The sequence below is a fragment of the Pan paniscus genome, chromosome X (genome assembly GCF_029289425.2).
Source record: "Pan paniscus chromosome X, NHGRI_mPanPan1-v2.0_pri, whole genome shotgun sequence".
In the NCBI taxonomy this organism is placed as follows: domain Eukaryota; kingdom Metazoa; phylum Chordata; class Mammalia; order Primates; family Hominidae; genus Pan; species Pan paniscus.
This window is the reverse complement of record NC_073272.2, coordinates 47,251,075-47,276,028: the sequence shown is the minus strand read 5'-3', so window position 1 is coordinate 47,276,028 and position 24,954 is coordinate 47,251,075. Positions and strand designations below refer to the sequence as shown.

At 38.8% G+C, this 24,954-nt stretch overlaps 1 pseudogene; it reads left to right on the top strand.

The window, feature by feature from the left end:
- The first annotated feature begins 1,278 nt into the window (after positions 1–1,278).
- Positions 1,279–3,823, top strand: LOC100992467 (keratin, type II cytoskeletal 8-like; annotated as a pseudogene).
- Positions 3,824–24,954: the final 21,131 nt, after the last annotated feature.

The window sequence follows — 24,954 nt, the reverse complement described above, 5'->3', positions numbered from 1 at the left end:
GAAAAAGAGATTTAATTGGACTTACAGTTCCACATGGCTGGGAAGGCCTCAGAATCATGACTGGAGGCAAAAGGCACTTCTTATATGGCAGTGGCAAAAGAAAATGAGGAGGAAGCAAAAGCAGAAACTTCTGATGAACCCATCAGATCTCATATGACTTATTCACTATCACGAGAATAGCACGGGAAAAAGATCAGCCCCCATGATTCAATAACCTCCCCCAGGTCCCTCCCACAATACATGGGAATTCTGGGAGATACAATTCAAGTTGAGATTTGGGTAGGGACACAGACAAACCATATCAGATGTGAGCATTAGGGGAGGCGGGGTGAAGGGCATATGGGAATTCTATATACTATCATTGTAACTCTTCTATAAATCTAAAATTATTTCAAAATAAAAAGTTAAAAATTTCAGTAACATTTCTATATTCCAGTGACAGAAAATGAACTTAGCCTTAAAACTGTGCAGTTCCTAGAAATAAAAGTAGTTAAAAGGATGTAATATATTTATTGTGAAAATAAAATACTATATTGAAAGTCATTTAAAAAGTTTTAAGTGGAAACTGTAGTCATGGGTAGGAAGACTTAATATTGTGATGATATCAATTTTCCTCCAGTTGATCAACAGATTCAGTGGAATTGCAACCCAAACCCAGCAGGCATGTGTGTGTGTGTGTGTGTGTGTGTGTGTAACTTGACAAAAAGATTTAAAACAAATATGAAGGAACAAAGTGTAAAAATAGCCAAGACACTCCTAAAGAGAAAATATCCTTACTAGATAGCAATAATTAGCTATAATACTTATGGCAGTGTATATAGTATTGATATAATGATAGACTAATAGAATAAGATGCCTAGAAACAAACCCTGCCCAACTTTATACTGCCTAAAAGGAAGATATCAATATAAGGACACAGAAAGATTTATAGCAAAAAGGATTAAAAAGTATATACCAAAAGAAAATAAGGTAGCCAAAATATTATCCAACATGTAATTCAAGGCATGAAGAATTGTTTGAGATAGAGATATTTCATACCAATAAATAGGAGAAACTAATAAAAACCATTATTGTATACACCCAATAATATACCTGAAAAGTATATAAAGCAGAAATGTACAGAAATAGAAAAATCTATAATTAACATTAACAAACTTTTCAGTGCCTGATAGTACAAGCAAATGAAAAATATAACAGTAAAGATATTGCAGTTGCCCACCAAGAAGCAGCTTCTCTGCTCCTTCTGGAATCTCCGCCTGGTTCAGCCTGCCTGCCTCCACTCCTGCCTCCACCATGTCCACCAGGGTGATCCAGAAGTCCTACATGGTGCCCACTTCTGGCCCCCGGGCCTTCAGCAGCTGCTCCTACACAAGTGGGCCCAGTGCCCACATCAGCTCCTCAAGCTTCTCCCGAGTGGGCAGCAGCAGCTTCCGGGATGGCATGGGTGGAGGCTATGGTGGGGTCAGTGGCATGGGAGGCATCACCACCATCATGGTCAAGCAGAGCCTGCTGAGTCCCCTTCACCTGGAGGTGGACCCCAACATCCAGGCTGTGCACACCCAGGAGAAGAAGCAGATCAAGATCCTCAACAAGTTTGCTTCCTTCATTGACAAGGTACAGTTCCTGGAGCAGCAGACCAAGATGCTGGAGACTAAGTGGAGCCTCCTGCAGCAGCAGAAGATGGCTCAGAGCAACATGGACAACATGTCCGAGAGCTACATCAACAACCTTAGGCGGCAGCTGGAGACTCTGGGCCAGGAGAAGCTGAAGCCTGAGGCGGAGCTTGGCAACATGCAGGCATGCAGGGGCTGGTGGAGGACTTCAAGAACAAGTATGAGGATGAGATCAATAAGTGTACAGAGATGGAGAATGAATTTTTCCTCATCAAGGATGTGGATGAAGCTTACATGAACAAGGTAGAGCTTGAGTCTCGCCTGGAAGGGCTCACTGACCAGATCAACTTCCTCAGGCAGCTGTATGAAGAGGGGATCCGGGAGCTGCAGTCTCAGATCTCGAACACATCTGTGGTGCTGTCCATGGACAACAGCCGCTCCCTGGACATGGACAGCATCACCACTGAAATCAAGGCACAGTACAAGGAGATTGCCAACCGCAGCTGGGCTGAGGCTGAGAGCATGTACCAGATCAAGTATGAGGAACTGCAAACTCTGGCTGGGAAGCACGGGGATGACCTGGGGCATACAAAGACTGAGTTCTCCGAGATGAACATCAGCCGGAACATCAGCTGGCTCCAGGCTGAGATTCAGGGCGGGCTTCCCTGGAGGCCGCCATCGCAGATGCCAAGCAGCGTGGGGAGCTGGCCGTTGAGGATGCCAAGGCCAAGTTGTCCGAGCTGGAGGCCGTCCTGCAGCGGGCCAAGCAGGACATGGCGCGGCCTCTGCGTGAATACCAGGAGCTGATGAATGTCAAGCTGGCCCTGGACGTAGAGATCGCCACCTACAGGAAGCTGCTGGAGGGCGAGGAGAGCCGGCTGGAGTCTGGGATGCAGAACATGAGCACCCATAGGAAGACCACCAGCGGCTATGCAGGTGGTCTGAGCTCTGCCTATGGGGGCCTCACAAACCCCGGCCTCAGCTACGGCCGGGGTTCTAGCTTTGGCTCTGGTGTGGGCTCCAGCTCCTTCAGCCGCACCAGCTTCACCAGGGCCGTGGTTGTGAAGAAGATCGAGACCCGTGATGGGAAGCTGGTGTTCCAGTCCTCTGACATCCTGCCCAAGGGAACAGCTGCAGCAGCCCCTCCCAGCCTGCCCCTCCTGCGGCTGCCCCAGAGCCTGGGAGGGAGGCTGCTGTGCAGGGGAGAACAGGGAACGGGAGGGGGGCTCACCTGAGGCTCAGCGCTAGCCCTCAGCCCATTCGAGGGGGAGTTTACTGCCTGAGGACCTCTATTTGCTTTTTTTTTTTTTTTTTTGGTCCAAAATAAAACCTCAGCTAGCTCTGCCAAAAAAAAAAAAAAAAAAAAAAAGATATAGCAGTCAAGAATAACAAAATTAATACAATTGAGTTAATTGACATGTATACAAAACTGTGGCCAACAATAGAATACACATTTTTATCAGTGAACTTGGACTATACCAAAATTGACCATATTCTGGGTTTTAAAGTCCCAACAAATATTAAAGAATTGAAATAATTCAGAATGTGTTCTCTGACCCTAGTTAAGATAGAAATCAATAATAAAAGATAACCATAAAGATCTTAAGTTTGGAAATAAAACAATATACTTATTTATGAGTCATGAGCCAAAAAATAACAAAAGAACTTAGAAAGTTTTAAAAAATTGACTTATAATGAAAACATGACAAATAAAAATTTGTGAGATGCAGCTATAGAGTTTAGAGGAAAAGTTATAGTTTTATTTACATATATTAGAAAAGAATAAAAGCCAAAAATTCATGATCTAAGCTTTTATCTCAAAAAGCTAGAAAAAGACCACCAAATAAAATCCAAGGGAAATAGAAGGAAGTAAAAATAAAGACACCAGGAAAATGTTGTGAAATAAAAAATAGAATAGAAAACATCAAAATAGCCAAAAGTGATATCTGAAAAGATTAACAGAATTAATAACATGCCAGTAAAACTGTTTGAGAGGAAACACATCACTAATATTGAAAATAAAGAAGTAAACATTAACTATAGATCTTACTAATGCTAAAAGAAAACTTAATACTAATATATTTGACACTTCAGTGAATAGTAAATTCCTTAAAATACACAATGTACCCAAACTGACACTAAAAATGTAAGAAAATTTGAGTAGTCTTATATTTGTTAAAACAATTGAATCCACTAGTGAAAGACTTCCCATAAAGAAAACTCTAGACTCAAGTGGCTTCACTGGTGGATTGTGCCAAATATGTAAAGAATTAATAATACCAATTGTAACCAAACTCAAAGAACAGAAAAAGAAAAACTGCTTCCCAATTCATTCTGTTGTTGAAAGTCAGACATAATCTAAATAGCCCTTTAGTGTAAGCTTTTATATTAATCTGGCTGGGAGCTGGGATGTCTTTAATGTTTATGGTGGCTGTAGGTGCCAAAGGCTTCAAATTCCTTTAACATCCTTGTTTCTGTCTCCTTCGTTGACTTTGGGTTTCCCTAAGTACTCCTGCTCAGAGAGAGTCTGTATCTTATAGCTCTTTCTGCTATAATGTATTTTTTCCCATTATATGTTTTTTATTTTGGTATAATTTAGGTAAAATAAAATGCACAGATTTAAGATGACAGTTCTATGTGTTTTGATGGATTTATACACCCAGAATATTGTCACCCTAATTAAGACATGAGACATTTCCATCACTTCAATAAATTTGTTTTGTGCTTCTCTATATTCAATTCTTGTCCATGTAATCTACTTTCATTATACGGGAGCATATTAGTATACAGAATGAAAGTATTCTATAATCCTATGATGAAATCTCAGCCTTTTGGTGGGCCTGTGTTCCTGTGGCCACAGGTCTTGTTTGGTGGGCCTGTGTCTTCACTTTTTCCTCCCTGTTAGGTGAGACAGAAAGGCTAGAGGAAAGTAGAGGGGGATCAATGCCCTTTGCCCAGGTGGGATAAGGCTCTGGAAAAGCCTGTTTGTCCCTGGAGATGCCTTTGCTATGGAGCATACATTGGGTTTATTTCATAAAGATTTATTTTCTCCCCCTGCTCTACCCCACCAGAGCCAGTAGGGGAGAAACTAATGAGGTTTTTGGAAATAGAATCCATGAAAATATGAGGGCTCTACTAAGACGGTGGCCCTGGAAATTTCTCAGTCTCATGCTAGTTCACACTCAGCCTCTAGCAATTTATCAAAATTACCATCAAAATTACCATTTAAGTGTTCCTAACAGTTTATGGCTCCAAGTGGCTTCTGCTCCAGATATGCAAATATTAGCTGTACTTCTCTGGATTTGCCTGTCTCTCCCAATTTCAGAGTGGTGGTCTACCTTGCAACTTCAGCTCTCTGATGGGTACAAGAAAAATCATTGATTTTCAGTTTGTTCAGGCTTTTCTTATTATAAGGGTGGAAGTGACAACTTCTAAGCTCTTTACATGTTGGAGCTGAAACCAGAGGTTCCCAATTCATTTTATGATATGAATATAACCATGATACAAAAAACCTGCAAAAGACTTTACAAGAAATGAAAATTAATGTCAGTCCATCTCCATGAACATAAATGCCAACATTCTAAACAAAATATTAGCAAATAAAATCCAGATATATGTATAAAAGTTAATGCGCCATGACCAAATAAGACTTATTCCAAGAAAACAAGAGTTTAACATTTAAAAACCAATGTAATTCAACATATTAACAAATAACTGAGAAAGTAAAATCACTAATCCTTAAAAACCTAAGTTCTTGAATCCTTTCCCAGCTTCAGGTGTTGTTATTTCGTACCTTCTCAGAGGACGTTGGCTTCTCTTTTCTCCACAGAGATTGGTTGCTTTTGGCTGGGATGCCAATCCAGTTAGTGATGGTCAGGATGAAAGGTTTGGTTACCATTGGCACACATGGCATGGACCAGAGCTACATGATGTGGAAAGAACTGCTTGAGGAAGTTACAACCTAAATACCTGTAGGGGTTGGGGTGGAGAAAGCCCTAGTGAAAAGTGAGCTTATTTGCACCCCAGAGTCCCTGAGAAGCTCAGCACTTTCATTGTTGTGTGACATCCCATATAACAGTAAAATGTTTCCAACAAAATAACAGCCAAATGTTTACAACAGACTCTTGGAAAAATCCACGTAGACTTCATGCCAGGGTCTCAAGCAAAACATGCTCAAAACTGTCTGCACCTCTCCTCAAATAGATCCTGCCATCTGACTTCTCTCTTCCTCCCACTCACCCAGGACTGCAGACTTGACCTCTTCTACATCATCTCCCTCCTACCCTACATACAATCATTTGCCCTCAAAACTTCTACATTCATCAGCTTTTTCAGCCTCAATGCTGGTATCTTCATTTAGTTTCCTATATGATTAAGTGGACTCATTCCTAAAGTTATATGTTTAGAATGTAACCAAATCAAGTGTACTCAGGTTAATTTGTTTCCATACATTTGTAATAGGTTAAGAATCATTGTGGAAAAATTATTGTGGCAGAAGCAATATAGCAAGTTAGCATCTGTCAAGTCAGTTGGGAATCACTGGTTGGACTGAAAAAAAAAAAAAAAGGACAATCCTCACCGTGTAAAGAAATAGTAACCTCTTGTTCCTTAACAATTCCCTAGGTCATCCCCAGGCTATCCCCTGAAACAGTGACTCAATCCTAGTCCTAATCTCCACATCTCTTGCCACCAAATCCTAGATAAATCCATATCAGAACCCACAACCACAAATCACATCTGAGGACACCCCATTCTGACGAACCTATGAGACAAAGCAGGGACCCCCGATGCCTCTTAGGGGCCTGCCATACACTCTCACCCCCACCCCCCAAGCATGGAAATAAAGGAAAATCTTGAGTTTCTTCAAGGGAAATTCTGGAAATTCTACCTAGCTAGCCCTGAGATTAAATGAGCAACTTGATAAGCAAAAAGGTAATAGTAGCTTAAAACAATAGCCAAGGAAGTTAGAGTCATGAGATGTTTGTTTTCCTATAGAAACTAAAGGTAATATCTTAATATAAGTCCCTAAGCTGTTTTTCAGAAACCCAGACCCCCACAGACCCCCATCAAACAGATCTGTTTGCAGGCAGACCTCAGACAAGGGGGAACTAAGGACTGAACCCTGACCACCATTCTATGTTCTGAAGTCCTTCCTGAGGGTCTGAGTCCTCGTGGGTGAGGAAGTTACACCCACGAGTCAGAGCTAACATTCCTTTCTGGTGATCCCAAATTTTTAAACAAAGCTTCTCTTCCTTAACCAATTGCAAATCAGAAAATCTTTGAATCTGCCTATGACCTGTAAACCCCTGCTTAAGATATCCCCGCTTTAAGGCCAAACCAATGTATAGTTTCCATGTACCAATTTACAAATTTGCCTTTAACTTCTGCTTTCCTGAAAATTTCCCCTGCCTTTAAAAACCCTTGCTTGCAAGCCACTGAGGAGGTTGGTTCTTAAGCATGAGCTGCCCAATTCTTGCTTGATGTCCTGCAAATAAACACCCTCCTTTTCCTGCGGCAAACCTCAGTGTGGATGTTCGGCCTTACTGTGCTGGACGAGCAGGCCCCAGTTCAATTCAGTTCAGTAACACCTGTAACTTTTACACCTTGAAATTATTGCAACCGACTACTCCCTTGATTAATAGTACCACTTTTATCTCTATTAAAGGTCAAGCTTTTAAAAAGTTTCCACCTTGTACATTTCCCTCATTCAGGCACTTTTTAAAATCCTGACATTATTACATTTTAGCTAACTAATTATTGATACTCTCTTTTCCTGACATTGTTCACCTCTGGTTTTCCTCTTATCTCTGTAGGAGGTGGATTCTCCTCTATAGGCCCATTGATAGAGTTTCTCAAAGCTTACTCTGTCTGAGGCCCTTTTCTCTTCTCTCTGTATAACTTTTCCTATGAGGCAAACTCACCCACTTCCTTGACTGAATATTAAAAGTGGTATAACTCCACCCCAAATCTCTCCTCTGAGGTTCAGACCAGCATATACAACATCCTACTTAACAAACATCTTCCAAGTTTCAAAAACACCTCAAATTCCACAGGTCCAAGTGTGATCTTTCTCTCCATATCTGACCCTCTTTTAGTGTTTTTTATTTTTTAGTTAGTAGCTCCACCAAATTGGACATGATAGAAACCGAGGAATAATCTCTGGCACCTCCATCTGTGTTATTCTCCATGGTCAATCCATCAATAATCCCTGTGAATTTTCCCTCCTATACTCATCCACTTCCATCTGTCTCCTCTGCTCCCACACTAGACCAAGCTATAATCATTTCTTGCCTGGACTAATAGAGTAGTCTCTTGAAAAGTCTCCTTGAAGAACTACAAACCACTGTTCAAAGAAATCGAGATGATACAAACAAATGGAAAAACATTCAATGTTCATGGATAGGAAGAATCAATATCATTAAAATGACCATACTCTCCAAGGCAATTTATAGATTCAATGCTATTTCCATTAAACTACCATGACATTTTTCACAGAACTAGAAAAAACTATTTTAAAATTCATATGAAACCAAAAAAGAGCCCCAATAGCCAAGACAATCCTAAGCAAAAAGCAAAGCTGGAGGCATCATGCTACCCAACTTCAAACTATTCTGCAGGGCAACAGTAACCAAAAAAGCATGGTACTGGTACAAGAACAGACACGTAGACCAATGGAACAGAGAAGATAACCCAGAAATAAGACGGCACACCTACAACTATCTGGTCTGACAAAAACAAGCAATGGGGAAAGGATTTCCTATTCAATAAATGGTGCTGGGATAACTGGCTAGCCATATGCAGAAGACTGAAACTGGACCACTTCCTTGAACTGTATAGAAAAGTTAGTTCAAGATGGATTAAAGACTTAAATATAAAACCCAAAACTATAAAAGAAAAAACAACAACAACCCTGGAAGACAACCTAGGCAATACCATTCAGGACATAAGCACAGGCAAAGATTTCATGACAAAGATGCCAAAAGCAATCACAACAAAAGCAGACATTGAGAAATGGGATGTAATTAAACTAAAGAACTGCACAGTGAAAGAAACTGTCAGCAGAGTAAAAAGACAACCTGGGAGAATGGGAGAAAATTTTTGCAAGCTATGTATCCAACAAAGATCTAATATCCAGCATCTATAAGGAACTTAAACAAATTTACAAGAAAAAAAAACCCGATTAAAGAGTGATCAAAGGACATGAATAGACACTTCTCAAAAGAAGACATACATGTGGCCAACAATCATATGAAAAAAAACAACAACATCTATATACCCAAAGGATTATAAATCATGCTACTATAAAGACACATGCACATGTATGTTTATTGCAGCACTATTCACAATAGGAAAGACTTGGAACCAACTCAAATATCCATCAATGATAGATAGACTGGATTAAGAAAATGTGGCACATATATGCCATGGAATACTATGCAGCCATAAAAAAGGATGAGTTCATGTCCTTTGCAGGGACATGGATGAAGCTGGAAACCATCATTCTCAGTAAACTATCACAAAGACAGAAAACCAAACACTGCATGTTCTCACTCATAGGTGGGAACTGAACAATGAGAACACTTGGACACAGGGAGGGGAACATCATACATCGGGGCCTGTTGTGGGGAGGGGGGCTGGGGGAGGGATAGCATTAGGAGAAATACCTAATGTAAATGACGAGTTGATGGGTGCAGCAAACCAACATGGCACATGTATACCTATGTATCAAACCTGCACGTTGTGCACTTGTAGCCTATAACTTAAAGTATAATTAAAAAAAACCCAACATCACTGATCATCAGAGAAATGCAAATCAAAACCACAATGAGATACCATCTCACACCAGTCAGAAAGGCTATTTTTAAAGTCAAAAAATAACGGATGCTGGTCAGGTTGTGGAGAAAAAGGAACACTTATAGGCTGTTGGTGGAAGTGTAAATTAGTTCAGCCATTGTGGAAGATGGTGGCGATTCCTCTAAGACCTAAAGACAGAAATACCATTCCAGCCAGCAATCCCATTACTGGATATATATCCAAAAGAATATAAATCGTTCTATTTTAAAGACACACACATGTGTATGTTCATTGCAGCACTATTCACAATAGCAAAGACACGGGATCAATCTAAATGCCCATTAATGATAGACTGGATAAAGAAAATGTGGTAGATATACACCATGGAATACTACATAGCCATAAAAGAGAATGAGATCATGTTCTTTGCAGGTACTTGGATGGAGCTGGAGGCCATTATCCTTAGCAAACTAATGCAGGAACAGAAAACCAAATACTGCATGTTCTCACTTATAAGTGGGAGCTAAATGATGAGAACACATGGACACAAAGAAGGGAACAACGCACACTTGGGCTTTTCAGAGGGTGGAGAGTGGGAGGAGGGAGAGGATCAGGAAAAACAACTAATGGGTGCTAGACTTAATACCTGGGTGACGAAATAATCAGTACAACAAACCCCCATGATACAAGTTTACCTATGTAACAAACCTGCAGTTGTAGCTCTGAAATTAAAAGTTAAAAAGAAAAATAAAAAGAAAAAAAGAAAGATCTCCTTGAATCTAGTCTCTCCACCTTTAATTTATTCACCACAATTCATAAAGACCAATCACTAAATGAGAATCTGGGCATGTAGTTTCTCCCCAGATAACCTTCACTGGCTACTCATTGTTCTGTATATAAGGCTATACAAATGAAAGTGACATGGTTTTCAAGGCCTTGATGATCTGACACTTTAGTTACCCTTCCAGCCACTTTCCCCCTCACTTCTTGTAGTCTAGCCACACTAACCTTATTTCTGTGCCTTGAATGTGCCATAATATCTCTGCCACAGAGCCTTTGCACAGCCTGTTTGCTTTGTCTGATAGGTTGTTTCTTTCTTCCACATACTTCAGAGCTCAGGCCAAATTTTACTTCCTAAGGGAAACCAGGTAGAAATGCTTTTCACATCAGAATACAAGCCAGAAGAGGGCTACAGAGCAGGGAAGGGGGCATTTGTAGGCTCTTTGTTGTCTTCTTCTCTACATATCTTTTATAAGTTGGCAGTGCCATAGCTCTACTTTCCAAAACCCTCTGTGTCTCCTCATATCCATATTTGAGAAACTAAGTCTGCAGTTCTGCATCATTGCCAAGCTCTGGTTGACAACCGACTTGAGTTTGAGATATAAAGAAAAACAATGAATTCCTTCATTGTTCCTATTGATCCTGAGATCAAGGAGTTTTTAATCTTTTTTTTTTTTTTTTTTTGAGACGGAGTCTTGCTGTGTCGCCCAGGCTGGAGTGCAGTGGGGCCATCTCGGCTCACTGCAAGCTCCACCTCCCAGGTTCACACCATTCTTCTGCCTCAGCCTCCCGAGTAGCTGGGACTATAGGCGCCGCCACCATGCCTGGCTAAGTTTTTTTGTATTTTTTTTAGTACAAGCGGGGTTTTACCATGTTAGCCAGGATGGTCTCGATCTCCTGACCTCATGATCCGCCCGCCTCGGCCTCCCAAAGTGCTGGGATTACAGGCGTGAGCCACCGCTCCCGGCCGAGTTTTTATTCTTACAGGCTCTGGGAGTGAAAACCAAGAAGTTTCCTTTTTCAGCCCTTGTGGACACAGAACTCCAATAGTTCAAAGTTTTATGGACACAGAACTCCAACAGTTCAACGTTGGTTCTAAATTTAGAATGCTGAAGTTAGAGTGCTTTGTTAGTCTGACAAATACAATATTCTCTGGAGTCTAACATTTAGAGCTTACATATTTTTTTCCCATTCACAAAGTGCTATAGGCAATGACTGCTATTTGGTTTGGGAATTTTAGTAGTGACTTTTTAAAAACTCTCAAGTCATTCTGACTTTGACCCTCTCCAGCCAAAGGCATGACCAATGCATTTTAGTTCACCAGAACTTACCATTTTCCCCATGCTGTTCTGTGTTAGATTTCATCTGGATTCTCTCCAGAGTTTAGTGTTTAAACTGCCATTTATGGGAACACATTTTGCTAATTGTGCTCTTATTTGGATAAGTCACATGAGCCACATTGCTAAGTTGTGACTACAACCTCAGCTGCTGCTGAACTGCCCAAGGCAGGAAAATAAATTGCACCAATCTGCTCCAGAAATGAGAGAATGGGGGAAAATCCTTAGATTTGATTAGATGTTAGCTTTCAGCCATTTATGTGGGGTTTTTTCCTTCTTAATGAAAACATCCTGTTAGTAAAAATTTAACCATCTCAAGAGCTTTGACAGGGGATGAACAAAGTGAAAGTTTTAATGTCCTCCTAATGTAGGCTCCTAGAATATCCATCCATCATTCTACGCATGCCAGTAACACCCACATTTGTTGCTTGATTTACTGATTCAGTGGTTCCTTAAGCATTCTATCTATATCTATCTATCTATCTATCTATCTATCTATCAATCTATCTCCATTATATCTCTTTGCTATATCCCTCTCCATTCTTTTTCTTTTGAAGTAATTGGTAGGTCAATATATACATCTGTGAGTACCTATAATATGAATTCATTGTGAGAAAGATGAAATGTAGTGGTTGCAAGAAATAAAACTTTTGGGGGGACAATTGATGAATGAGACTCATTCATGACACATGGACTTTATTAAAATAATGGTGCATGTGTCATCCTCTGATGGAAGAGCTGGACTGGGATGAACTGTGAGCTTGCTTGTTTGCAGATGCTGAAGCACATAGGCCAGATTCCTCATTTCTCACAAGCCCACATAGGTATGCCTGCAGCATGGCATCTACAAAACATGCTGCCCTAAGCACAAAAGTGGATTATCTGCTTCTTTTGGTTGATGGCAGTTATTTCAGGGAGGGACTATCAACAAGTTTCTACTTGCTACAATCTAGGGCTTGAATCCATAGGCCACAGTCACTTGGCCTGAAAAGACATAACCAGACTGGAAGAAAGAACCTTGCCTTAATTCAAATGTTAAAATCTCAAGAGTCTGGCATAAGGGAGGAGGAGATAATGTACACAATATTCTCAAAACTGGCTTTCTGCTTGCTAAGTAAGCATACACACGTAAAGGTAATGTCAATATATTTTCTCTAAAGGTGAACTACTGTTACCGATGCCAGGGTGGAAAACAAGACTGAAGTTGTTGAAGAAAATAAAGAACTATAGGTAATAATAGTACCACTAAAACTAGAGATGATGCCAAGCTGCAGGTTATAAGTATGACTTCACATGAAGCCGGAAAGCATGTATCATTACTTCACATTCAAGTTCTGAGCAGTTTTTAGAAAATGGAAATGACATCCTTTACAGATTTAAATTTCAACGTTGCTTTTGTTTTTCATGCTGATTCACCCAGAACTTGCCAAAGAAAGTCCCAGTAAAAATGTTCATGAAGGTTTTAGTAAAGTAAAAGACAAAAAAGATTTGTTTCTGAGGCTTTCCTGAGTGATTTCTCTAAATTCTTCTTGAATCATCATTCTTCGGAAAATGAGTTTGTACTCCTGCAGGCTCTGAAGGTCAGGATAGACCAGCTATGACTTTTCTAGGAAGTGAGTAATAGTAAGACCACGGGACTAATTTCTGGAGGCCTGGAGGAACTTTTCATTTCAGAAGCTGTAGGTGTGGTTTTCCCCTCCAAATGGCTTTAGGGAGTTCCAGAGGCGTGTGTACACTTGAAATGGGAATAGTCAACCTAAAGTAAACTTGCCCTGGAGGTTCTGCCAACCTCTGTCAGCTCTTACCCTGGGTTTCCCCACCCATAGTGACTGGTCCTTTATATTCCTTCTCACTCCTTTCTTCTCTATCACCCATTCCTCCCACCATTCCTCCCCACCAACTCCAAATCTTCATACCCATGCAAAAACCTGAGAATTCTTTGAATATGTATCACTCAGAATTCCTTCTTCCCGGAAAATATAGAAGGACACTGCTGCCAAATGCTGTTTGTAAGACTCACACGCAAGCTATAGCCATGGAAAATTCGTAAGAATCATTGTTGGGAGGGGAACACGTTCATAATTCTTTAAAAATTCATATTCTTTTTGGAGAAAAATTTAGGGTTTTAGTGTTAAAATGCAGGTAAGTGGCTTCATTTTCTTCATTCATTCACTCAATAAAAATTTACTGTGCACCTACTATATGCCAGATGTGGTGTTAGAAGATACTGTGATAGAAGACACAGTCACTGCCCACAAAGATTTTAAGAGTTGGTGAAGAAGAGAAGAAAAATAATAATTACAATATAGTGCTATAAAGACTATGAGAGATGTTGTAGTCAGTATGCCATGGGCAGTTAAGAATTGTTAAAGTCCTCAATGATGAGTAGGACTTAATGAGGAAACTGTGTGTGTGTGTGTGTGTGTGTACTGGACTTGGGGAAATTGCTGGTGTTGTCCAGCTTCAGACGGGCTAAAGTTACCACCAAAACCCACTTTCTAAAGCTTATTACACACTAATAAGGCAGAAGAGAAAGTGGACCACGCTTTCTTCAGTATTCTCTTTCCTCTCCATGGTGTTCCCAATTTCTCCTCCCCTTTTCCCCATATTTTTGCTTCCAACTTTCAGGAAATAATTAATAGACTTAATTCTTCATGGTTAAGTTTCATTGTTTCCCACAGGAGCTTATGCATTTCAGTAAATGTCAGTGCCTTCATTCAAAAATCTGAATCTGTAATGGAATGTGTTTGGAACTTAGGGAGGAGATGGAAGACTCACGGCAAACACCTATTCTACTCATCCTACCCATTTCTGTAAGAAATGATCCTGGCATTTATGACACTAAGAAATAAAGCAGAAATCTACACCATCAACTATAGCTCAAATTCCATTAAGGTGAATTTCAAGAGCTGCCCATATTCTTTAGCTCTACTGGAATGTGGTTTTACTTACTGGCAGGTGAACTGAGCAAACTCAACACCAGTTTGGAAATAGTTAATGTAATACAACAGATGATCTTTAAAGTCCCCAATTCTAAACTGCTGTGAATTCTATGCATTAGATTCCTATTAAGTTCTGCCTGTGGCCAGGGGAAATGGTTAACAAAGTAGCAGAAGCTTAGCTTTACTTGCTGGCTTTCAACTATTCTTTTTTGTTAAAGTAATGCATTACATGTTATAAAATCCATTATATAATGAATATATAAAATATGAAGTAAGTCTCCCTGCCAACCCTGGATTCTCTTTCCAGAGTCAACACTGTTACTATTTTCTTATAGATCTTCCCAGATATTTTCTCTTCACATATAAAATCTTTGTCTTTTTAAGATAATACATTTTTCATAATATGTTACTGCTAGAAACAGACACAATAAGCACTATATTTTATATTTTGATGTATTTAACTTATCTCTAGTATCTCTTGTTAAAAATTTGTTTTAAAAATGTTTTTCTCAAAATATACATATAAGCAACACAATATTATTGGGTTATTTAAATAAATGAGAATTTTTGAAATATTTGATTTTTATTGGTACTTAAGCTCTTTTTAAAACACAGTTACATTAGTCAAAGATACATTTACACTAAATTAAAAGTGAACAAATTAATGACAAGAATGTATTTGTAACCTGTCCTCAGACAGGGGCACACATTATCAGGTGGTTTGTATTTCATGCTGTTTCATTCATGGAGTTCATATTATTTTATACAATACATAGTTTCAAAAAATCCTTCAGTATGGTTGATGCACCTCCTTGAAGCTGTGACTATTTGAGATATTAGTAAGTTCCTGACACAATGCTTTCTGGAAGAACCACCTCCAGCTCTATTCTGTGTCTTGCAAATGACAAATTGGATAATAGTGGGAAGACATTACAGCATAGTTAATAGCAATGGTCAAATAAGAAGATATGTGAGATTTTAGCTTTGTTGATTTTTGAAGAGAAGAATCCCAGGGAAGTGACTATTTAACTTCCTGAAATGTCTCTTAACAAACTATTTTTAGCCTTGCAGAAAACCTAGACTCCAAGCTCTTCATTGTTGCTAAATGCTAAGCTCTGTAAGTCAGCCAGACCTCCTGCTGTCTAAATTGATCATGTTAACCAGATAGTTGCTAGGTTTCCACTTCAACCTGAAATAATTCTTCCAGAGACCAGATGGAACATGTTGAGATGAAAAATCCAACTCTTGCATAAAGTTATTATATCAGTAGTGGATTATGTCCCTGAAAACTGTGTAAAACAGCTTGTTCTGATGAATAGTGCTTCACCTTTGTTGCACATGGAACATTCTCCAGCATAGATCCATATGCTAGGCTGTAAAACAAGCCTTCATAAATTTAAAAGTATTAAAGTCATACAAAGTATGTTATCTGACCAAAATGGAGTGAAATTAGAAATCAATAGCAGAAAAATGTGGAGATACTCACAAATGAAATTAGAAAATACTTTGAGATGAAGAAAAGTGAATACATAATATACAAAATTTTGTAGGATGCAGTTAAAGCAGTAATTAGAGATAAATTTGTAGCTTTAAACACCTATATTGAAAAGAAGATCTCAAATCAATAACCTAATTTTCTACCTCTAGAAACTAGAAAAAGAGAAATTAAATCCAAAGAAAGCAGATAAAAGAATAAAGATTACAGTAGAAACTAATAAAATAGAGAATAAAAAACCAATGGAGGAAATCAACAAAAGCAAAAGTTGGGTCTTAGAAAAGATTAACAAAATGGACAAACCTTTAGCTAGACTGACCAAGATAAAAAGAGAGAAGACTCAAATTACTAAACAGGATGAAAGAGGTGATATTACTGTCAACTTTATAGAAATAAAAAGGATTATAAGGAAATACTACGAGCAACTGTATGCCAACAAATCAGATAGCATGGATGAAATAGAAGAATTCCTAGAAAGACCCAAACTATCAACACTGATTCAAGAATAAACAGAAAATCTGAATAGATGTATAAGAAGAGATTGAATTAGTAATCTAAAAACTTCCCACAAAGAAAAGGCCATTCCCAGATAGCTTTACTAATTTATTCCACCAAACATGTAAAGACAATTTAATACTATTTTTTCACAGTCTTCCAAAATATAGAAGAGGAGGGCCACTGGCTAACTTATTCCATGAGGCCAGTATCACTCTGATACCAAAATGAGACAAAACATCATAATAAAAGAAAACTACAGGCCACTATTCCTTACAAATTACATGAATCTGTTCTCACGCTGCTATGAAGGACTACATTAGAGTGGGTCATTTATGAAGAAAAGAGGTTTAGTTGACTCACAGTTCCACAAGATTTACAAGCAGCATGACTGAGGAGGACTTAGGACTAACTTACAATCATGACAGAAGATGAAGAGGAAGCAAGGACATCTTCACTTGACCAGCAAGAGAGAGGGTGAGTGAAAGGGGAGGTGCTATACACCTTCAAACAACCAGACCTCATGAGAACTCTATCATGAGACAGCACTAGGGGACGGTGCTAAACCATTAGAATCCACCCTCATGATTCAATCACCTCTCACCAGGCCCTACCTCCAACACTCAGGATCACAATTCAACATGAAATATGGGTGGGGACATAGCACCAAACCATATCATAAATATAGATTCTCAACAAAATGCTCACAACATATAAAAAGGATTATATCATGACCAAGTGGGACTTATCTCAGGAATTCAAGGTTAATTTAACATCAATCAACGTATTACCACACATTGACAGAATAATGGACAAAAACCAAATGACCATGTCAATAGATGCAGAAAAAGCATCTGATAAAATCCTACAACCCTTCATGATAAAAAAGAACCTCTCAACAAACTAGGAATATAAGGAAACTTCATCATTCTGATAATGGGCATCTACAAAACACTGACCACTAACATCATACTTAATAATGACAACTTCTCCCCCATATCAGAAACAAAAAGAAGATGCCCACACTAACTACTTTTATCCAATATTGTGCTGGAGTTTATAGCCAGGATAACTAAACAAGAAAAAGAAATAAAAGGCATCTAGATTAGAATGGTAGAAGTAAAACAACTTCTATTTTTAGATGATCTGATCTTGTATATTGAAAATCCTAAATAATACACCAAAAAACCTATTGGAACTAATTTTAAAAATTTAGTAAGGTTTCAGGGTACAAGATTAATATATATAAATTGGATTTCTATACATTAACAATAAACCATCTGAAAATAAAATTAAGGAAATAATTTCATTTTTAATAGCATCAAAAAGAACAAAATACTTAGGAATAAATTTAACAAAATAAGTACAAAATGTATACTCTGAAAACTATAAAAGATTGTTAAAATAAATGAAAGAAAACCTATCATAAATGGAATGTCATTCCATGCTCATGATTTCAAAGACTTACTGTTATTAACATGGCAATACTCCAATTGATCTACAGATTTAATACAATCCCTATGAAAATCCTAGCTAGCTTTGCGGAAATAGGCAAGTTAGTTTTGAAATTCATATGAAAATTCAAGGTTCTCAGAATGGTAAAACAATCTTGAAAAAGATCTGAATTAGAGAACCCACTAGTTCCAATCTCAAAACTTACTACAGAGATACAGTAATTACAACAGCATGGTACTGGCATAAAAGTAGATGTACAGATCAATAGAATATAATTGAGAGTCTAAAGAAAACCTCACATTTATAGTCAATTGACTCTTGACAGGGGTGTCAATTCAATTCAATAGGGAAAGTACAGTCTTTTTAACAAACGGAACTGGGACAATTGGATATCCATATGCAAAAAAAATGAAGTTAGACCTCTCCCTCAAACCATATACAAAATTGAATTCAGAAGGGATCACAGACCTAAATGTAAAAGCTAAACCTATAAAACACTTACAGGAAAATAAGGGGTAAATCTTCATTACCTTGGATTAGGGAAAGCCTTCTTAGATATGAAATCACAAGCATAAGCAACAAAAGAATAAATAAATTAGATTTCATCAAAATTAAATCTTTTGTGCTCCAAAGGACACTATAAAAAAAGTGAAAACATAACCCACTGAATGGTAGAAAGTATTTGCAAATCATATATCTGATAACGAACTTGTATCTAGAAAGTATGAATAACTCTTAAAACAACAAAAACACAAATAACTCAGTTAAAATATGGTAAACAGATTTGAATAAACATTTCTCCAAGATGATATACAAATGTCCAATAAGCACATGAAAAATGCTCAATATCATTAGCTTTCAGGGAAATGCAAATCAAAACCACAATAAGATACCACTTCATACCCACTAGGATGGCTACAATGGAAAAGATGAATAAGAATGAGTGTAGACGAAGAAGTGGAAAAACTGGAACCCTAATACACTACTGGTGGAAATGTAAAATGGTACAACTGCTTTGAAAAAAAAGGTTTGGCAGTTTCTCAAAACGTTAAACATAGAATTACCACAGGTACTAGTGTGTCCAGAATTGGTGGGTTCTTGGTCTCTCTGACTTCAAGAATGAAGCCTCAGACCCTCCCAATGAGTGTTACAGTTCTTAAAGATGGTGTGTCCGGAGTTTGTTCCTTCTGATGTTGGGACGTGTCTGGAGTTTCTTCCTCCCAGTGGGTTCATGGTCTGGCTGGCTTCAGGAGTGAAGCTGCAGACCTCCGTGGTGAGTGTTACAGCTCATAAGGTCTGCACGGACCCAAAGAGTGAGCAGCAGCAAGATTTTTCGCAAAGATCGAAAGAACAAAGCTACAGCAGTCTGGAAGGAGACCTGAGCGAGTTGCAGCTGCTCACTAGGGTGGCCAGCTTTTATTCCCCTACTTGGCCCCACCCACATCCTGCTGATGGGTCCATTTTACAGAGAGCTGATTGTTCCATTTTACAGAGAGCTGATTGGTCCGTTTTACAGAGTGCTGATTGGTCTGTTTTACAGAGTGCTGATTGGTCCGTTTTACAGAGAGCTGATTGGTCCGTTTTTACAGAGTGCTGATTGGTGTGCTTACAAACCTTTAGCTAGATAGAGAGCACTGATTGGTGCATTTACAATCCTTTGGCTAGACAGAAAAGTTCTCCAAGTCCCCACCCGACTCAGAAGCCCAGCTGGCTTCACCTCTCACTAGTAACTCCACTTCATTTTTTTCTCATTTATTTTAAAATAAATATCCAGTAATAAGACAGATTAGTAGTTGTCTTTGTGAGGAAAGAGTGTGATTGAAAAAGAGGCACAAAGAACCTTCTGGGAGAACTAAGCAGAGATAATATGCTATGTTCGCTTTTGTGATAATTTTCTTAGAATTTGTGCAGGCATCTTTCTGTATATATGATATACTTCAATTGAAAAAAAGAAAAGAATATGTATGGAACAGCAGACACTCTTCCATGTACCTCATAAATGTTGGCATTTTTCACAACCTTCTAAGTTAGGTACTATCATCATCCCTATATTACACATGAGAAAATAGAGACACAGGGGAGTTAAGGGACTTGCCACAACTGATGAATCATAAGGCGAGTTTTAAAACCTGGCACCTGACTCAAGAGACCATACTTTAAACCATGAACTACACTGCCTCCCATACGAAAATAAAATATTTGAAACATTTTAATAACAATTAGTCTTCCTTCAGGAACAATTAGTCTTTCTTCAGAAAGGATGTCCCTTTCAACACTGCTTTTCTTTCATTAGTATGTTTTATTAATTACTTAATTTTAAACAACATTTTTATTAAGTTTTTTCTCACTTTTAGTGAGGTACAATTTATAAATAAAATTGTATATATTTACAGTATACAGTGTGATGTTTTCTTATACACCATGAAATGATTGCCTCAATAAAGCTAATTAACATGTCCATCACCTCATATATTTACAACATTTTTTAATGGTAAGAATACTAAAGAATGACTCTTTTAGCAAATTTCAAGTATATAACAAAATATTAATTATAGTCATCATGCTGTACCTTAGGTTAACAGAACTTACTTATCCAGCACAACAAAAATTTTGTACCCTTTGACCAACATCTCTGCATTTCCCTTAACCCCTAACCCCTGGCAACAACCATTCTACCGTCTGCTTCTATGAGTTCAACTTTTCAGATTTCACATATAAATGAGATCATGTAGTATTGGTCTTTCTGTTCTTGGCTTATTTTACTTATCATAATGTCCTCTAAGTTCATCCATCTTGTTGCAAATGACAAGATTTCTTTCTTTATAAAGGCTGAAAAATATTCCAGTTTGTGTGTGTGTGTGTGTGTGTGTATCACATTTTCTGTATCCAGTCATGTGTTAATGAACATGTAGGTTGATTTTATATCTTGTATATTGTGAATAACGCTGCAAAGAATATGGGTGTGCAAATAGGTACATAAGATACTGATTTTATTTCCTTTGGCTATACAGATAGTCCCCAGCTTATGGTTCAACTTAGGATTTTTCAACTTCATGATGGTGTGAAAGTGATATCTATTCAGTACACTCTTCTATTTATGATGGGGTTACATTCCACAGGTGTAACTTCACAGATGTAACACCATCATAAATCAAGGATCATCTGTGTACCCAGAAGTGAGATTACTGAATCACATGGTAGTTCTATTTTTAATTTTTTAAGAAACCTCCCTATTGTTTTCTAGGATGGCTGTAACAATTTACATTTCCACCAACGGTGTATAGGGGTTCTCTTTTCTCCACATCCTTGCCAAAACTTGTTATCATTTGTCTGTTTGATAATAGCCATTCTAACAGATGTGAGGTAATATCTCATTGTGGCTTTGATTTGTATTTTTCTGATGATTAGTGTTGTTGAGCACTTTTTCGTATTACCTGTTGGCCATTCGTATGTCTTCTTTTAAGAAATAACTATTCAGGTCCTTTGCCCATTTTTAAATTGGGTTATTTGTTTTCTTTCTATTATTTGAGGTCCTTATATATTTTGGATATTAACTCTTTATCAGATGTATGGTTTGAAAATATTTTCTCCCATTCCATAGGTTGTATCTTAGCCCTGTTGGTTGTTTCCTTTGCTGTGCAGAAGCTTTATAGTTTGATGTAATCTCAATTGTCTGTTTTTGCTTTTGTTTCCTGTGCTTTCTGTGTCATATTCAAAACATCATGACCAACACCAATGTCAAGAAGCTTTTCCCTTATGTTTCCTTCTAGGATTTTTATGGTTCAGGTCTTACGTTTAAGTCTTTAATGTATTGTAAGTTGATTTTTGTGTATGATGTGAGATAAGGGTCCAGTTTCATTCTCTTGTGTGTGAATATAGTTTTCCCACCACCATTTATTGAAGAGACAATTCTTTCCCATTGTATGTTCTTGGCAACTTTGATAAAGATCAACTGACTATAAATGTGTGGACTTATTTCTGGCCTCTCTATTCTGTCCCATTGGTTTATATGTGTGTTTTTGTACCAGTATCATACTTCTTTGATTATTACAGCTTTGTAGTATATTTTGAGATTAGTGTGATGCCTTTAGCTTTGTTCTCCTTGCTCAAGATTGCTTTGGCTATTCAGATTATTTATGGTTCTATTAATATATGAATTCTAGGATAGCTTTTTCTATTTCTGTGAAAAACGTCATTGCAATTTTGACAGAAATTGCATGGGAGTCTGGGCATTTGGGGACTGGTCTGGCTTTGGGGTAAGCCTCGAACTTGGGTCTGTAGGCACCAGCTTGAGCCTGGAGTTGTGGAGACAGGCTGGCACTATGGTGGGCCTGAAGCCTGAGTCTGCAGGGGATGGCCTGGACCATGTGCTTGTAAGTACTGGTCTGGTGGCTGGGGCAGCAGGGGCTGGCCTGGTGCTGGTGTGGGCCTGGAGCTTGGGTTCATGGGGGCTGGCCTGGCGTTTGGATGGGCCTGGGGGTTGGGTCTGTGGAAGCCTGCCTAGAGCCTGAAGTGTCTCAAGATAGTGTCTTATTTCCCTTTGAGTTCTTTCATGCTCCATTGGTTGTTCAGAAGTGTGTTGTTTAATTTGCATGTATTTGTAAATTTTCTAATTATTGATTTCTAGTTTAATGCCACTGTGGTCCAAAAAACATACTTGATAATGATTTCAATCTTCTTAAATGTGTTAAGATTTGTTTTATGGCCTTATATATTATCTACCCTAGAGAATGTTTCGTGTGCACTTGAAAGAATGTGTATGCTGCTGCCGTTGGAATTACCTCTGCTTTTCAATATCATACTGGAAATCCTAGCTAATGCAATAAGACAAGAAAAAAATAAAAGGTATACAGATTGGGAAGGAGGAAATCAGTCTGTCTTTGTTCACTGATGAGATAATCCTCTGTGTAGAAAATCCAAAAGAATCAACAAAAATATCCTGTAACTAATGAGCAAATATAGCAAGATTTCAGGATATGAGGTTAATATATAAAAGTTAATCACTGTCTTATATACCAGCAATGAACAAGTGGAAGCTGAAATTAAAAACACTTTGTCATTTATATTAACAGCTCCAAAAATGAAATACATAGGTATAAACCTTAAAAATGTATTATATCTATATGAGGCATACTATAAAGCTCTGATAAAAGAAATCAAAGAAGAAAATAGATATCCTGTGTCAATGGATAAGAATATTCAATATTGTCAAGATATCAGTTCTTCCCAACTTCATCTATCCATTAAATACAATCCCAATAAAAATACCAGAAAGTTAATTTGTGGATATCAACATAACTATTTTAAAATTTATACAGAGAGGCAAAAGACCTAAAATATCCAACTCAATATTGAAAGAGAAGAATCAAGCAAGAGGACTGACATTACCCAATCTCAAGACTTAATATAAGCCTACAGTAATCCAGAGAGTGTGGTATTGGTGAAAGAACAGAGAAATAGATAAATAGAACAGAATAGGGAACCTAGAAATAGATTCTTATAAATATAGTCAATTGATATTTGATAATATAGCAAAGGCAATACAACAGAACAGAGATAGCCTCTTCAAAAAATGGTACTGGAACAACCGGACATTCACATGCCAGAAAATGAATTTACACACAGACTTTAACATCCTTCACAAAAGTTGATTCAAAAAGGATCAGAGACCTAAATGTAAAAAGAAAAACTACAAAATTCCAAAAGATAACATAGGAGAATTCCCAATCGAACTTGGGTATGGCAATAAGTTTTTGAATCGAACATCAAAAGCATGTTCCATGAAAGAAACAATTGATAAGTTGGATTTCATTAAAATTAAAAATTTCTGCTCTGTGAAAGACAGTGTCAAGTGAATGAGAAGACAAACCACAGGTTGGAAGAAAATATTTGCAAAAGATACATCTGACAAAAGACTGCTATCCAAAGTACACAAAACACTCTTAAAGCTCAACAATAAGAAAATAGGAGATGCTGGGCTGAAGAAGGAGGAGGCTAGGAGCACTGCATGGGGCAGCCAAGCACAGGGACTCATTCCTGGCCCCCAGAGACTCCTGGGGAAGAGGTGAGTGGAATAGGTGAGGAGCAGCCTGCTCCTGACACAAACCTCTGGAATCCAGGCAGCAGGAAACCCCATGACCTCCATGGACACTTGAGCTAGCAAAGACAGCTGCTTAGAGAAGTGGTAGTAGCAGGACTCCAGCCTGTGTGGAGCCCAGAGGGCTTGGTACTGGAATGTCTGCAGTGGAGAACAACCAGGGACACCCATTCCCCCAGGCTTACCATGCTCCTTTAGGAGAATTTGGCCATAGGATGACTGTCAGAACTGAACAGAGCAAGGTGGTCTTGCCCCTGACACAGGACCAGTCCAATATCAGCTCCCCATTGTCTGCTGGCCATTCCTAGAGTCACAGCCAGTTGTGCTCACTGGCAGGGCAGCATCAGATGCCCAACCAGGGTGCTTCCTAGGGACCCACATCATACCTCCTTCACCAGCAGACAGCACTTGACAATTGGAGAGATCCAGCAGAGCAGCTCCCACTGATGTGCACCAACCCACCCACACCCTCCTTCCCCTGTGCCACTTTGCCAGCATGCACTCTCTACCACTTTGATCGTGTGCACACATAAGCGGGCCTAGCTTCCCCTCCCTGAGTGGTGTGCATGTGCCCATGCACCCCACCACTGGTGCTGGCAAGAGGGCAACTTGTTGGTTACCACCCACTAATGTGAAGGCACTCAGCTGAGCCACTGTAGCCAGCATGAATGTGCACACAGATGCTGGCAACTTCGTGCCCCCCAAGAGCCACTGTGTATGTGAACATATGCATGGATGCTGGCAACCCCACCCACTGCCATGCTGCCAGTGCTGATGGTGCAAATGGATGCACAGAGGCCAGCAGCCCTGTGCATCCCAGCACCACACCCCTGCCACTGCCAGTGCAAGTATGAACATGGACACTGGCAACCCCACTCCCACCTGTGCCCTATGGCCAGAACGAGCATACACAGAAATGACCCAACTTCACTTCCACTAGTAACCT